The sequence below is a fragment of the Ceratotherium simum genome, chromosome X, assembly GCF_057802395.1.
Source record: "Ceratotherium simum simum isolate JZ-2026a chromosome X, ASM5780239v1, whole genome shotgun sequence".
NCBI classification, from domain to species: Eukaryota; Metazoa; Chordata; class Mammalia; order Perissodactyla; family Rhinocerotidae; genus Ceratotherium; species Ceratotherium simum.
Window position 1 is genome coordinate 96,162,240 of NC_141940.1, and position 15,236 is coordinate 96,177,475.

Below are 15,236 nucleotides of genomic sequence, written 5' to 3' on the forward strand. Positions count from 1 at the left end.
ATTTCTGGGCCATCCTTTCTAGGATCCTGTGAGACAGAAGAGGTGCTCTGACTTTTTGTTGCTTTCCCTAGGACAAAGACAAGAATGCCAAGTCCAAAATGAAGCCTTAAACAACCAGACAAACTCCTTATATAGATTACGATGAGGTGGGGTTGCCAATGGGATCCTGAAATATAAGGATAGGATTTGCAATTGTTATTTATTCTCCCTGGCTACAAATATGTTGGTAACTCCATTGAAAGATACAGTAATATTTGGCAAATCCTGCTTCAGAACACTGATCACAAATGTAATAAAATCTCTTTTTCATAAGAAGGAAGAGCAATTCTTTGGAGAGTACCAGAAAGTCAACCTTCCATGAGAATTTTCAAAACACCCTCTAGAATACCTACTTTTGTACATCTAAAACTAGATATAAAATATAGAATAATATTTTCACTTTTGTCCTGCATTAAATAAGCCACATGTTGGCAGCTTCACTAAATTATAACTAATATATATGAGTAGGGAAAAACTCATGTATTTTAATTTTATTTTAACATAAGAGAATTATCCATAGCCTAACCCACTTCCCTGTCTAATAAGAAGGTAGGATCCAAGCTTGAGTAATGAGTGAAAGGGACAAGTGAGAGGTACTTGAACAAACTTAATTGATTTCCACTAAAAAGGGCAGGGGGTACTAGCAGAAGAGAGATGAGTAGAGTTGGAAGGTGATAAAGGAGGGAGAAAAAGACAAAAGCTAGCTCTAAGTGTGTCTGAGAGAGGATGGAGGGTTTTGCAGTGAGATCCTTTGGAGTCTTAGCCATGTATGTGAGATGTTGAAGTTGGGGGATAGGAAAAGAAGGAGAAATGGGGAAAAATATTTTCTAAAGTTTCCCTGTATTAAATAGAGAGCCCAAAAATAAATCCATGCACCTACGGTTCCCTGATCTTCAACAACGGTGCCAAGAACACACAATGGGGAAAGGATAGTTTCCTTAATACATGGTGCTGGGAAAACTGGATATCCACATGCAGAAGAATGCAATTGGACCCTTATCTCACACCATATATAAAAATCAACTCAAAATGGATTAAAGGCTTAAATGTAAGACCTGAAACTATAAAACTACTAGAAGAAAATATAGGGAAAAAGCTTCTTGACATTGGTCTGGGCTATGATTTTTTGAATATGACACCAGAAACAAAGGCAACAAAAGCAAAAATAGACAAGTGGGATTGCACCAAACTAAAAAGCTTCTGCACAGCAAAGGAAACAATCAACAGAGTGAAAAAACATTCTATAGAATGGGAGAAAATATTTGCAAACCATATATCTGATAAGGGGTTAATATCCAAAATATATAAGGACCTTCTATAACTCAATAGCAAAAAATAAAAATAAAAATAAAAACAAAAATAAAACCCCAATTAAAAAATGGGCAAAGGATATGAATAGACATTCCTCAAAAGAAGACATGCAAATGGCTAACAGGTACATGAAAAGGTGCTCAACATCACTAATCATCAGGGAAATGCAAATCAAAACCACAATGAGATACCACCTTACACCTGTCAGGATGGCAATTATCAAAAACACAAAAGAGAGCCAGCCCTGATGGCCTAGCAGGTAAAGTTCAGCAGCCCAGGTTCAATTCCCAGGCGTGGAACCACATCACTCATCTGTCAGTAGCCATGCTGTGGCAGCAGCTCACATAGAAGAACCAAAAGAACTTAAAACTATACACAACTATGTACTGGGCCTTTGGGGTGGGGGGGAGAAGAACAAAGGAGGTAGATTGGCAACAGACATTAGCTTAGGGTGAATCTTCCCCAGCAAAAAAAAAAAAAAAAGTATTACATTACTTGTAAGCTTGATGAAACATTAAAAAAAAAAGACAAAAGATAATAAGAGTTGGCAGGAGTGTGGAGAAAAGGGAATCCTCGTACACCGTTGGTGGGAATGTAAATTGGTACAGCCAATATGGAAAACAGTATGGAGGTTCCTCAAAAAATTAAAAATAGAACTACTTTATGATTTAGAAACCACATTTCTGAGTATAACCCCAAACGAAATGAAATCAGTATCTTGAAGAGATATCTGCACCCCCATGTTCATTGCAGCATTATTCACAATAGCCAAGACATGGAAACAACCTAAGTGTCCATCGATGGATGAATGGATAAAGAAAATATGAGATATATATATATAATGGAATATTATTCAGCCTTAAAAAAGAAGGAAATTCTGCCATTTACAACAACATGGATAAACGTGGAGGACATAATGCTAAGTGAAATGAGCCAGACATAGAAAGAAAAATACTACATGATCTCACTTATATGAGGAATCTAAACTAGCTGAACTCACAGAAGCAGAGAGTAGAAAGGTGGTTGCCAGGGGCTCTAAGGAGGGGCCATGGGGAGATGTTGGTCAAGGGGTACAAAGTTTCAATTATGCAGGATGAATAAGTTCTGATGATCTAATGTACAGTAATGTAAATATAATCAACAATACTGTATTGTATACTTGAAATTTGCTAAGAGGGTAGATCTTAAGTGTTCTTACCACACACACACACAGAAAAAAGGTAACTATGTGAGATGATGTATATGTTAATTAGCTTGATTGTGGTTTTTATTTCACAATGTATATGTATATCAAAACATCAAATCAGACACCTTAAATTTATACAATTTTGTCAGTTATACCTCAATAAAGATGGGAAAAAAAGTTTTCCTGTGTAATATGAATAGAACCCCCATTTGGAATTTTAAAAATTATTTTATTAAAAAATTTAATTGCTTTTGAAATTGTTTCTTGAATGTTGAACTGACATTTCTTTGAAAAGAGCACTTTGTTAAGACTGGACCATGGTATAGCTCAGCTTCATGTGGGTTATATATACAACCATTATTTATTTTAAAATAATTTATGAAAGCTCCTACTTTGCTCAGTTCTAGGGAGAGTGGGAAGTATTGCATAGTTATTAATAGCCTGTGTCACACAGATACCCTGAGAATTAAGGAAATCCCCTTATAAATCTATGCTTTATGTTAACACTCATTCAGATGATTGATTCAACTACCAGAAATCCAGAGATTTTCTCTCATTAAAGCACTTTGTGGGGCCGGCCCCGTGGCTTAGCGGTTAAGCGCGCGCGCTCTGCTACTGGCGGCCCGGGTTCGGATCCCGGGCGCGCACCGACGCACCGCTTCTCCGGCCATGCTGAGGCCGCGTCCCAGGTACAGCAACTAGAAGGATGTGCATCTATGACATACAACTATCTACTGGGGATTTGGAGGAAAAAAAAAAAAAAAAAAGCACTTTGTGGTTCCTTCCTCTTTCTTCATTCATCTTTTCTCCCCATCTTCTCAAATAAAATCTGAAAATGGTTGTAAGTACAAATGAAGTTGAGAACTTAGGCAGAAAAATTTACTCTAAATATAAATTTGGGGCTTAAAATCTATTTAAATGATGCAAATCACATTCTAGGTTATATGTGGAAAATATATACATTACCACGCTGATGAAAGCATGTTCAGTATAGCTTTCTGGTATTTTTCTGAGTGTCAATTTTGACATTACTAGGTGTCATGTGCTTAGATCATCTTATACAAATGAAAACCATTATTGGAATTATTACCTACCTTCTAAAATTCTCCTTATATTTTTTACATTTTTGTCTCATTCATCCTTACACAGTCCATCTGAAATGACCGTTTCCAATGGTATTTCTTTTCTGTTTAAAATATCTGTGGATAACACTGCAATAGCAATGAGCACACGTAGTGCCCAGATCTTCGTTTGTAGAGATTATACCCCACTAAAAAGAACCAAGGCTCCTTGGAGAAGTGGATGATTCTAGGCTAGAGTAGGGAAAATGTAAGTGTGGCTTGGAATATCTTGTGTCAGAAAATATGGAAGTACTCAAAAACTTATGGGGTCATGTAAAGGAAAACAGAAGCCAGCTTAAAAGGGCTCCTACTCGCTAAATACAGGACAACTTGTGTGTCAAAATGAATAACGACTGGAATAGATTATAACACATTGAATAAAAAAAAATTCAGGCCAACACTACTCATTAAAAAAATTAAGGTAGGAGGAGGAGGTGAAGGAAAAGTTGTTTACAGAAGAATGCCAACTAACAAATGTAGGATCATTAGAAGTAGAAAACCAACATTTTGCAATCACCATTGTAATAATTGATTCAGGCAAGAATCATCAATAGATGTAAAATCATTGAATGAAAGGTTGTTAGGGAAGAATATAGTCACACAGTCTCAAAGTACCATTGTTACAATTTCTAATTACAAAGAGGGAAAAGAAAGGTACCTTTATAAATGGAGAGGTCTAGTGGATACCACTTGAACCAAATGATCAAACTTAATGTCACCAAAATGGGAAAAATTGATATCATGTGTTCTGTGATGTGATGCACTGAGGACACAACTCATGCGTGAAGTATGCCTGTAGAAAAAAAAAGATTATAATCATAAGGAAATAATCAGACAAACCAAATTCAGGAACATTATGCAAAATAGCTGACCAGGACTCTTCAAAAATGTCAATGCCATGAAAGACTAGAAAGCTCGGAAATCATCTTTAAAAGAAAATAAAGAGAAAATGGCAACTAAATGCAATGTGTGATCTTTAACAGGATCTAAGATTTTTAAAAAACAGTATAAGAAGGACACTATTGTTATTGGGACGATTGAAGAAATACGAATACAGAATGCACATTGGACAACAGTATCATATCAATATTAAATTTCCTGAGTGTGATACTTTTCCTGAGTGTGATAAATGTATTATAGTTATGTAGAAAGATGTCTTCTTTCTTAAGAAAACTATGCTTGAAGTATGTATGGGTGAAATGTCAAGATGTTTAAATCTCTTGGATCTTTCATAAAAAAGTGCGTGTGTGTGCACGTGCACATTTACCCCAAAACACATTTAAATAGAGAGAAAACAAATTTGGCAAAATGTGTTAACAACTGGTGAATCTAGGTAAAGGGTATATGGGTGTTCATTGCACTATTTTTATATCTTCTCTGTAGGATTAAAAATTTTCAAAAAAAAAAGTTGGAAAAAGAAAATAACACGTAAAAAATAAAATAAAATAAATATGCTGAGCCAAAGATAAATGCAAGAGACAAAGTTGTGATGGGCAGAGTTAGAAGTAAAGTAAGGACAAACAGTCTAAATCTACAACTTCTCATGGCTTTATTCCTACGAGTCCACCCTGCTACCTCTGAATAGTCTATCATATATCACATATTCTTCAAATTAGGGACCAAACACACTTCCATGTTAGGATCATAAGCTCCCGACCTTGTGTCACAAGAAAAAGATGGATGAGTAATTCAAACACTCTATAGCTTAAACTGCTTCATGTCCTGTCTCCTCCAGCGCCTTCTTGTTTGAAAGGCTGACTGAATTTTATTTTCCTTGGCTGCAGGTTTGTCATAGGGACAACACAGTTCCCACAGTTTGGAAGGAGAGCTAGATGCCAGCAATTCCAGTCACTATGAAATGTATATTTGAAAGTCAGAGAAAACTTTTTATCTGGTTTGCAAGGCTTTCTTCCTCTAATATTTATATGAACTCTTTCTGCTCATATTCTGCATCTGACTCCTCTCTCTTCCCTCATGGTTTTCCTTGTCCTGGTGACCTAGCAGAATGTCAATGTTGATTCTTTATGTGTGTCACCCGTGAGCACGTGTGCATACTCCTTCCTCCTTCCTTTGCTCATTATTTATTCATTCATGATAATCACTTATTTATATAGGTCACTTTATTTTAAACGATTATTTTACAAATGTTTAAGCAGATGAGCATTTGTAGGGCAGGAGAGATGAACAAGAGACACAAAACGTATCACAGAGAGCTGGATTAGGAAATAAAAATAAACACAGGCCTGGAATCTCTTCTTGTACCTCAATAATCATCTGCATTTTTCATGTTAGAAATTGTTCTGATCTCCTGATTTCAATTTTACTATTTTAAATACCCTTGTGATTGTTTTGGAATCTACTACCTTGAAAGTAAAGCAAGGTTTGTTTGCTGTTTTCAAGCAGGAACCACAATGGCTACAGAACATGGCTAGCCTGACCAAATTGGAGACTGGAGTCTGAGAGTTATGCATCCAGACTCAGCCAGGCCCTTGGTTGGTCAATCAATTTTTACTGAGCACCTACTGAGATAGGTGGCTAGGTAGACATGAGCAGCACAGCTGGAGACCTTGCTGCATCAAAGAAGCGTCTTGCTGGCATCCCACAAGATACAGATAACACCTAAGTCTGAGACCTTCAACCATGACGATAAAAATAACGAGTGCACAAAACAAGACATACAAAGCCTTCTGCTATACATCTCTAGAGGACATTGACCTTTCTTTAATTTACATACAAATTCCATATGCATTATCCCCCCTTCCACGTGGGATGACTGCCATGACAGTTCCAGAGACTCCCCTAAAAGGAGAAAAACTCCCCCTCCCGACATGTGGGTGGAGGAAGAACCATTACCAGATAATGCTAATTCCCTCTAAACAGCCCAAATAAAAATAAAACTAACCCAAGACATAGGGCAGATGCGTTCTCTGGCACTGCCTGCTCCTCACTTGGAGTGTATCTGACCTTTCCTCTAATAAACCTTTGCTTGCTTACTGTTGTCGTCGTGTCGGTGTCTGAATTCCTCTCTTACACTGACGAAGAACCTGGGTGATCAGACTCTTCAGTCTGGTTACACTACTGTTTGGCAGGCACTATGTTTGGAAGTGGAGAGAAAGACCAACTGAGACACAACCCTAACATAGTGGTCCAAAGTATTCTATGTCAGTTTCACACTGGTCTCATCTGAAGAAGAGTATTGGGGAGAAGACGTTATTATTTAGGAATTGTGTTCATCTGCTAGAAAGAGACACAATAAAGGATGGATTAAATAAATTGGGAGGTTATTTTCCTCTTTTTCAGGCAGAGGTAGGCAATCCAGTGGTGGCATGGCAAGCCCATGAAGTCATCCAAGTCCCAGGCTTCTCCTATCTCGCTGCTTTGCCCTTCTTAGCATACAACTTCCACCTTAAAGTTTGCCTTATGGTTGCAAGATGGCCACTGCAACTCTAGCCATTGTGTCCGCATTCCAGGCTGGAGGAAGGAGGAAAAGAGAATTGAAAAGGGGCAGAAGAGCACTTTCCAGGTGAGTCAACTCCCTTTTAAAAGAGTTTTCCCAGAATCCCCACCCAAAACTTCTGTTTACATCTCAATAGCCAGAACTTAGTCACTTGGCACCGATATCTGTAAGGGAAGATCTCAACAAAAAAATCAGAGTTCTGTGAGTACTTACTCATTTTTAAGTACAAGTCCAGATACTTCTTATATTGGCTTATCTTTTCAATTGGGCCCTGGTACTTTGTAAGTTAACTTTGCTAGTTTCTATTCATTACCCAATTATCTAAAACAATCATCATCTTTCACTTAAAATACATAGTCGTGGGGCCAGCCCTGTGGTGTAGCAGTTAAGTGAGCGCGCTCCACTGCTGGTGGCCCGGGTTCGGATTCCGGGTGCGCACCGATGCACCGTTTGTCAGACCATGCTGTGGCAGCGTCCCACATAAAGTGAAGGAAGATAGGCACAGATGTTAGCCCAGGGCCAGTCTTCCTCAGCAAAAAGAGGAGGGTTAGCTCAGGGCTGTTCTTCCTCACACACACACACACAAAAATCTACATAAAAAAAATACATAGTTGTTAAAATTCTGACTAAGGAAGAGGGATAGTCCAGAAGATGTATCCAAAAAAAGAGTTAATTAATTCTGGGGTGAGGAAAAGGATACATCATATAAGAGAACCTTAATTTTGTAGCTGTCACTTCTGCTGCCAGCACTCAAGGGCATAAAAGGATATCTCTTCTTTATGCTATTAGGGACACAACTTTTTGTTAGCTTAATCATTAGCACTTGCTTGAGATAATGAGCCATGATAATAGGAGTTAGAAAGCCTTAAAAGCAGAGCTGAGGCTCCCCTGAAACAGAGAAGAAATTTTGCCTGTGGACAACAGCTTTGGCTTGTGCCTATGGAGTTCTACTCTGCTTGTGATCTTACCTTCCTGACTGAATGCTCTATGGAACAAGATATGACAGCATATTTATGATCAGAAACAATGCAAGCAAGACAACAATGGAACAACATCTTTAAAGCACTGAAAGAAAAAAAGTCAACTTAAAATTCTATACCTAGAAAAAACATATTCCAAAAACAAAGACAAAGAATACTTTTTTAGACTTACAAAACGTGAAAGGATTCATCACCAACAGATAATCACTATAAGACATGTTAAAGGAAATCCTTTAGGCAGAAAGAAAATGCTACCAAAAGGAAATATGGATCTACACAAAGGAAGGAAGAGCACTGGAAATAGTAACTATATGGGTAAGTACCTAACATATTTTCTTATTCTTTAAATGTCTTTAAAAGCCATTTAACCATGTAAACAGAAATAATTAACAACGAAGTGTGGAGTTTATAATATATGTAAAAGTAAAATGCATGACTAAAATAGTACAAAGTCCAGGAGAGGGGAAATGGAAATACACTACTGTAAGGCTCTTAAACTATGCATGAAGTGGTATAATATACTAGAAAATTGACTGTGACAAATTAAAGATCTATACTATAAACTCAAAAGCAAACACTAAAATAACAAAACAAAGAGTTACAGCTAATATGGCAAAAAAAAAAGAAGAAAAAATGAAATCATAAAAGACACTCGATTTGTTCCAGCTTTGGCCATTGGTAGCTCTTTCAGGTTGGTTCCTGTGTCACTTTGACATACCCTCATCTTTTTGCGTTTCTTTTTTTTGGTACTTTCTTATTTTCTGATGCTACAAGATGCTCTCTACCCTGGTCCTAAAGTCAACCATTTACCTAAGGATTCCAGTTCCTTCTATTGGGGATAGTATTTAGAAAACCAAGATCTGGGTGTCAAGTGTGCTTATTGCTATTGGGTGTCATTGCTTCTAGGCCCTCTCAGTGGATAGAGCTAAGTAATATATGTATGTATACTAACCCACATATACACACATATCTATAAATTGTTTCTGTATCTATCTATCTATCTATCTATAGCTAAACATAAGTTCATACTTATGTCTATGACTCTAATCCAGTATCACAGTTCATCTTTGCTTTCCTTTCTTGTTTATCTGTAACTTTCTTCTCTGACAGTAAGAAAACTGGACATACCATCCACCATCCATTTACTTATTTGTTTAATCCCAGTACAGTCACGCATTCCTGAACAAGGGGGATACATTCTGAAAAATGTGTTGTTAGGTGATTTTGTTGTTGTGCAAACATCATAGACTGTACTTACACAAACCTAGATGGTATAGCCTACTATACATCTAGGCTATATGGTACTAATCTTATGGGACCACCACCGTATATGCGGTCCATTGTTGATTTAAATGTTATGTGGTGCATGACTGTGTACATGTAAAGTGATTTTAAAAACTATATCCACACAAAATCCTGTACACACATGTTTACAGCAGCTTTATTTATAATGGCTAACAACTGGAAGCAATGAAGATGTCTTTCATCAGGGGACTGGATAAACAAACTTGGTACATCCATACAATAGAATACTATTCAGTAATAAAAAGGAATGAGCTACTGATTTATTTATCAAGGTGGATGAATCTTAAGTGCATTTGACTGAGTGAAAGAAGGCAGAGAAAAAGGCTGCATATTGTATATATTGTATGATTCCATTCATATGATGCTCTGGAAAAGCCAAGGGACAAAAAACAAATTAGTGGTTGCCAGGAGTTGGGGAGACTTGAGTTGTTGACTACAAAAGGGATGCACAGGGGAACTTTTAGGGTGAATGAATTGTTCTGTATGGTACTGGGGTGATGGATACATGACTGCATTCGAACTGTATAGAATCCATAGAACTGTATATTTCAAAGAGTGAACTCTAATATATGCAAACAAAAAAAAAAGAAGCTGACATGGAACTTTGGAAAATGATTGTTTGAATGGAAGTTATAAGGCTACAGACAAAAGGAATGGAACACAGTCATCGTATTCTAGTTGGTAAATTTGTTTCTCATGAGGGTATGCGTTAAGCAATGCACTTTAAATATAAAGACACAACTAGGTTAAAAGTAAAATGATGGAAAAAGAGATATCATGCTAACACTAATCAAAAGAAAGCTTGAGGAGCTAGATTAATATCAAAGTAGATTTCAGAGCAGAGAATACTATCAGGGATAAAGAAGGTCTTTTTATACTGATCAAGGAGTCAATTTATCAGGAGGACATAAACCAAAACATTTATACATGTAATAACAGAGTTTCAAAATATATGAGGCAAAATCTGAGAAAACTGCAAGGAGAAGTAGACAAATTCACAATTATAGTTTATTTCAATATCCCTTGTAAATAATTGATAGAGCAAGCAGAAAGAAAATCAGTAAAGCTATAGAAGACGTGAACAACACAATCAACCAACATGACTTAATTGACATTTGTAGCACACACCGTCCAACAAGAGAAGAATACATATACTGCTCAATTGCATATGGAACATTTACCAAGACAGACCATATTACGAGCGATAAAATGAGTCTGAATAAATTTAAAAAGATCTAAGTCATATATAATATGTTTTCTAAGCACAATAGAATTAAGTTAAAAATCAATAACAAACATATCTGCAAAATCCCTCAACATTTGAAAGCTAAATAACACATATCTTAAATAACTCATGGGTCAAAGAAGAAATCAAAAGGAAAATTAGAACATATTTTGAATCGAATGAAAATGAAAACACAACATATCAAAATTGTGAGATGCCACTAAAGCAGTACCTAGGGGAAATGTTATAGCACTAAACACTTATATGGGAAAATAAGAAAGGCCTGAAAGCAATTACCTCAACTTCTACCTTAAGAAACTAGAAAAAGAGGATCAAATTAAACCCAAACTAAGCAGAAGAAAGTAGATAATAAAGATCAGAGCAGAAATCAATGAAATAGACAACAGAAAAACAAAAGAGAAAATAAATGAAACCCAAAGCTGCCACTTTCAGAGCAATAAAATTGATCAGTCTTTAACCAAACCAATAGGAAAAAAAAGAAAGAAAACACAAATTACCAATATCACGAATGAGAGAGGTAAAATACTACAGATTCTGAAGATATTAAAAGAATAAGGAAATATTATGAACAACTTTATGACAATAAATTTGACAACTTAGATGAGATGGACAAATTCCTTGAAAAATACAAACTACCAAGTTCACTCAAGAAAAAACAGAAAACCTGAAAAGTCCTACATTAAATAAATGGAATTTTCAGTTAAAAACTTTCCTACAAAGAAAATACCAGGCCTAGATGTCTTCACTAGTGAATTCTATGAAACATTTAAGGAAGAAATAATACCAATTCTTTGCAACTCTTACAAAAAACTGAAGATGAAGAAATACTTTCCAACTAATTCTATAAGGCTGGCATCACCTTGATACCAAAACCTGACAAGGACATTATAAGAAAAGAAAATTAAAGATCAATATCCTTCATGAACATGGATGTGAAAATTGTAACCAAAATTTTAGCAAACTGCATCCAACGATATATTAAAGGATAATGCATTATGACCAAGCGGGGTTTGTCCCAGGAACGGAAGTTTGGATCAACATACAAAAATCAATTGTATTTTTATATACCAACAACAAACAATCAGAAATTAAAATTTAAAAATATCATTTAGAGTAGAATCAAAAAATATTAAAAACTTAGCAATAAATCTAACAAAAGATATGAAAAATCTGTATACTAAAAACTACAAAGCATTGCTGAGATAAATTAAACAAGACCTAAATAAATGGAGAGAGATACTATATTCATGAGTCATAAGACTTATTATTAATATGTCAATTCTCCCCAAATTTATCTATAGATTAAATGCAATCCCAATTCCAGCAGGCTTTTTGGTAGAAACTGACAAGATGGTTCTAAATTTCATATAGAAGTGCAAAGGACCTAGAATTGCCACAATAACTTTGAAAAAGAGGAACAAAATTAGATTAAAACTAATTGATTTAAAAAACTTATTATGAAGCTACAGTAATTAAGACAGTGTGGGATTAACATCAAGATAGACAATTAGATCAATGGAATGGATTAGAGTCTAGAAATAGACCTACACATATATGGACAAGTGATTTTTGACAAAGGTGTAAAGACAGTTTGGAGAAAGGACAGTCTTTTCCACAAATTGTGCTGAAACAACAGGCTATCTATTTGCAAAAAAACGTATTTGGATCCATATCTCACACCATAAACAAAAATGGATTCAAAATAGATCAATGGCCTAAATGCAAAAATTATAAAACTTCTAGAAGCAAACATAAGAGAAAAACTGTGGCCTTGAGTTATGCAAAGATTTCTTTGAAACAGCACCAAAAACCTGATCCATGAAAGCAAAAAAATAGATTTCATCAAAATTTAAAACTTCTATTCAAAAGATACAGTTAAGAGAATGAAGAGATAAGCTACAGATTGGGAGAAAATATTTGTAAGTCATATATCTGATAAAGGGCTTGTATTCAGAATATATAAAAAACTCTCAAAGCTCAATAAGAAAACAAACAACCCAATAAATAAAGTGAGCAAAAGATTTGTACAGATACTTCACCAAAGAAGACACACGGATGGCAAATAAGTACATGAAAAAATGCTCAAAATCACTAGTTATTTGGGAAATGCAAATTAAAATCACAATAAAATACTACCTCACATGTTGTAAAATGGCTAAAATTAAGAAGACGGACCATACCAAGAGTTGGTAAGGATGTGAAGGAACTTGTAACTTGTATACACTGCTGATTGGAACATAAAATTAAGACTTTGGAAAACAATCTGGAAGTTGCTGAAAAATTTGAACATACACCTACCATATGATCCAGCAATTTCACTTCTAGGTATTTATCCAGGAGAAATAAACACATATGTCCATACAAAGACTTGTACATGAATTTTCACAGAAGCTTTATTTAATAGCCCCAAACTGGAAACAACCCACTCAAATATCCATCAACAGGTGAATGAATAAATAAATAGTGGTATATCTATAGAATGGAATAATACTCACCATTAAAAAGGAATAAACTATTGATACATACAACAACAGATGAATCTAAAAATAACTATTCTGAGTGAAATAACCCATATAAAAAGAGTACATAGTAGTATAATTCCATTTATATATAATTCTAGAAAATGCAAGTAATCTATAGTGACAGAAAACAGATCAGTGGTTGCCTGGTGGGTGGTGGTGGTGGTGGTGAGGAGCAAGAGGGAGGTGGATGAGGAAACTTTTGAGGGTGATGAATATGTTCATTATCCTGATTATGGTGATAGTTTAATGGGTGTATACATGTATCTCAAAAGTTATCAAATTGTATACTTTAAATATATGCAGTTTCTCATATATTAATTACACCTCAATAAAGGTGTTATAAAAAGGATTTTTCAATGACTGCTCAATATTCATTGCATGGTTGTATTTAGCCATGGTCTCTTTGATTATCTCCAAACTTTTGGTATTATCTTTGTTTATAAACCTTTGCATACATTTTAAGTTATCTTCTTAGGATAATAAATTCCTCAAAGTGGAATTACTATGTTTTTCTTTTGTCTCTCTTTTTTTATTGCTGAGGAAGATTTGCCTTGAGCTAACATCTGTGCCAAACTTCCTCTATTTTGTATGTGGGTTACTGCCACAGCGTGGCTGATGAGTGGTGTAGGTCCGCGCCTGGGAACCAAACCTGGGCCACCAAAGTGGAGTGCGGTGAACTTAACCACTAAATCACTGGGCCAGCCCCCATATTTTGTCTTAATATACATTGATATACATTTACAAATTGCTTTCAATAAAGGTTATATCAATCTACACCCCTACCAGCACTGTATGAATGATAGGCTTGGGTCATTTTAAAGAAATTTATGTTCAAAACTCATTGAACACTTCATCAACTCACTATTTTGCTTTCTGAGCAACCCTTCCTAATACTATTGCTCTGCTCTAAAATTATCTGAAACTACTTACCTCAGTTATCAATTTGCTCAATTATCCTTAATTTTCACTTATTGCTATGCTCTGTCATTTCTCAATTTCATAAACATTCTTCCTTCTTTTAAAAAATTTTTAATAACAGCTTTATTGAAATATAATTCACATACCATATAATTCACCCATTTAAAGTGTACAATTCAATGGTTTTTAGTAATATTAACAAAGTTCTGCAATCATCATCACAATTGATTTTAGAACATCTTTATCACCTCAAAAAGGGAACCTGTATCTATTAGCAGTCACTCCTCATTTCCCCCCAAATCCACCAGCTCTAGGTGACTACTAATCTACTTTGTCTCTATGGATTTCTCTATTCTGGACACTTCATATAAATGGAATGAATACAGTATATGGTCTTCTGTGACTAGCTTCTTTCACTTAGTATAATGTTTTCAAGGTTCATTTACATTGTAGCATGTATTAGTACTTCATTCCTTTTCTATTGCCATATAACATTCTATTGTATGATATACCACATTTGGCAATTCAATGGAGAAAGAATAGACTATTCAGCAAATGATATTAAAACAATATGCAAAAAAAGTGAAGCTGGATCTAAGCCTCATATCTTATCCAAAAAGTAATTTAAAATGGATCCTATATCTAAATGTAAAACAGAAAATTGTAAACCTTTTAGAATGAAAAACAGGAGAAAATCATTGTCAGTGGTTAGGCAAAGATTTCTTAGATATGACACCAAAAGTATGATCCATTAAAAAAAAGGACTTGTATCCAGGATATATAAAGAACTCTCAAAACTATCCAATAAGAAAAACAGCCCAGGGGCTGGCCCAGTGGTGTACCAGTTAAGTTCATGCTTTCTGCTTCGGCGGCCCAGGGTTTGCCGGTTTGGATCCTGGGCATGGACCTACTCACCACTCATCAAGCCATGCTGAGGTGGCGTCGCACATAGAAGAGCTACAACTCTACAACTATGATACACAACTATGTACTGGGGCTTTGGGGAGAAAAAAAAGAAAAAGAGGAAGATTGGCAACAGATGTTAGCGCAGGGTCAATCTTCCTCAAAAAAAAAAAAAAAAAAAAGAAAAGAAAGAAAAACAGCCCAATTTTTTTACATGGGCAAAAACTTAAAATACAACCTAGCCATCA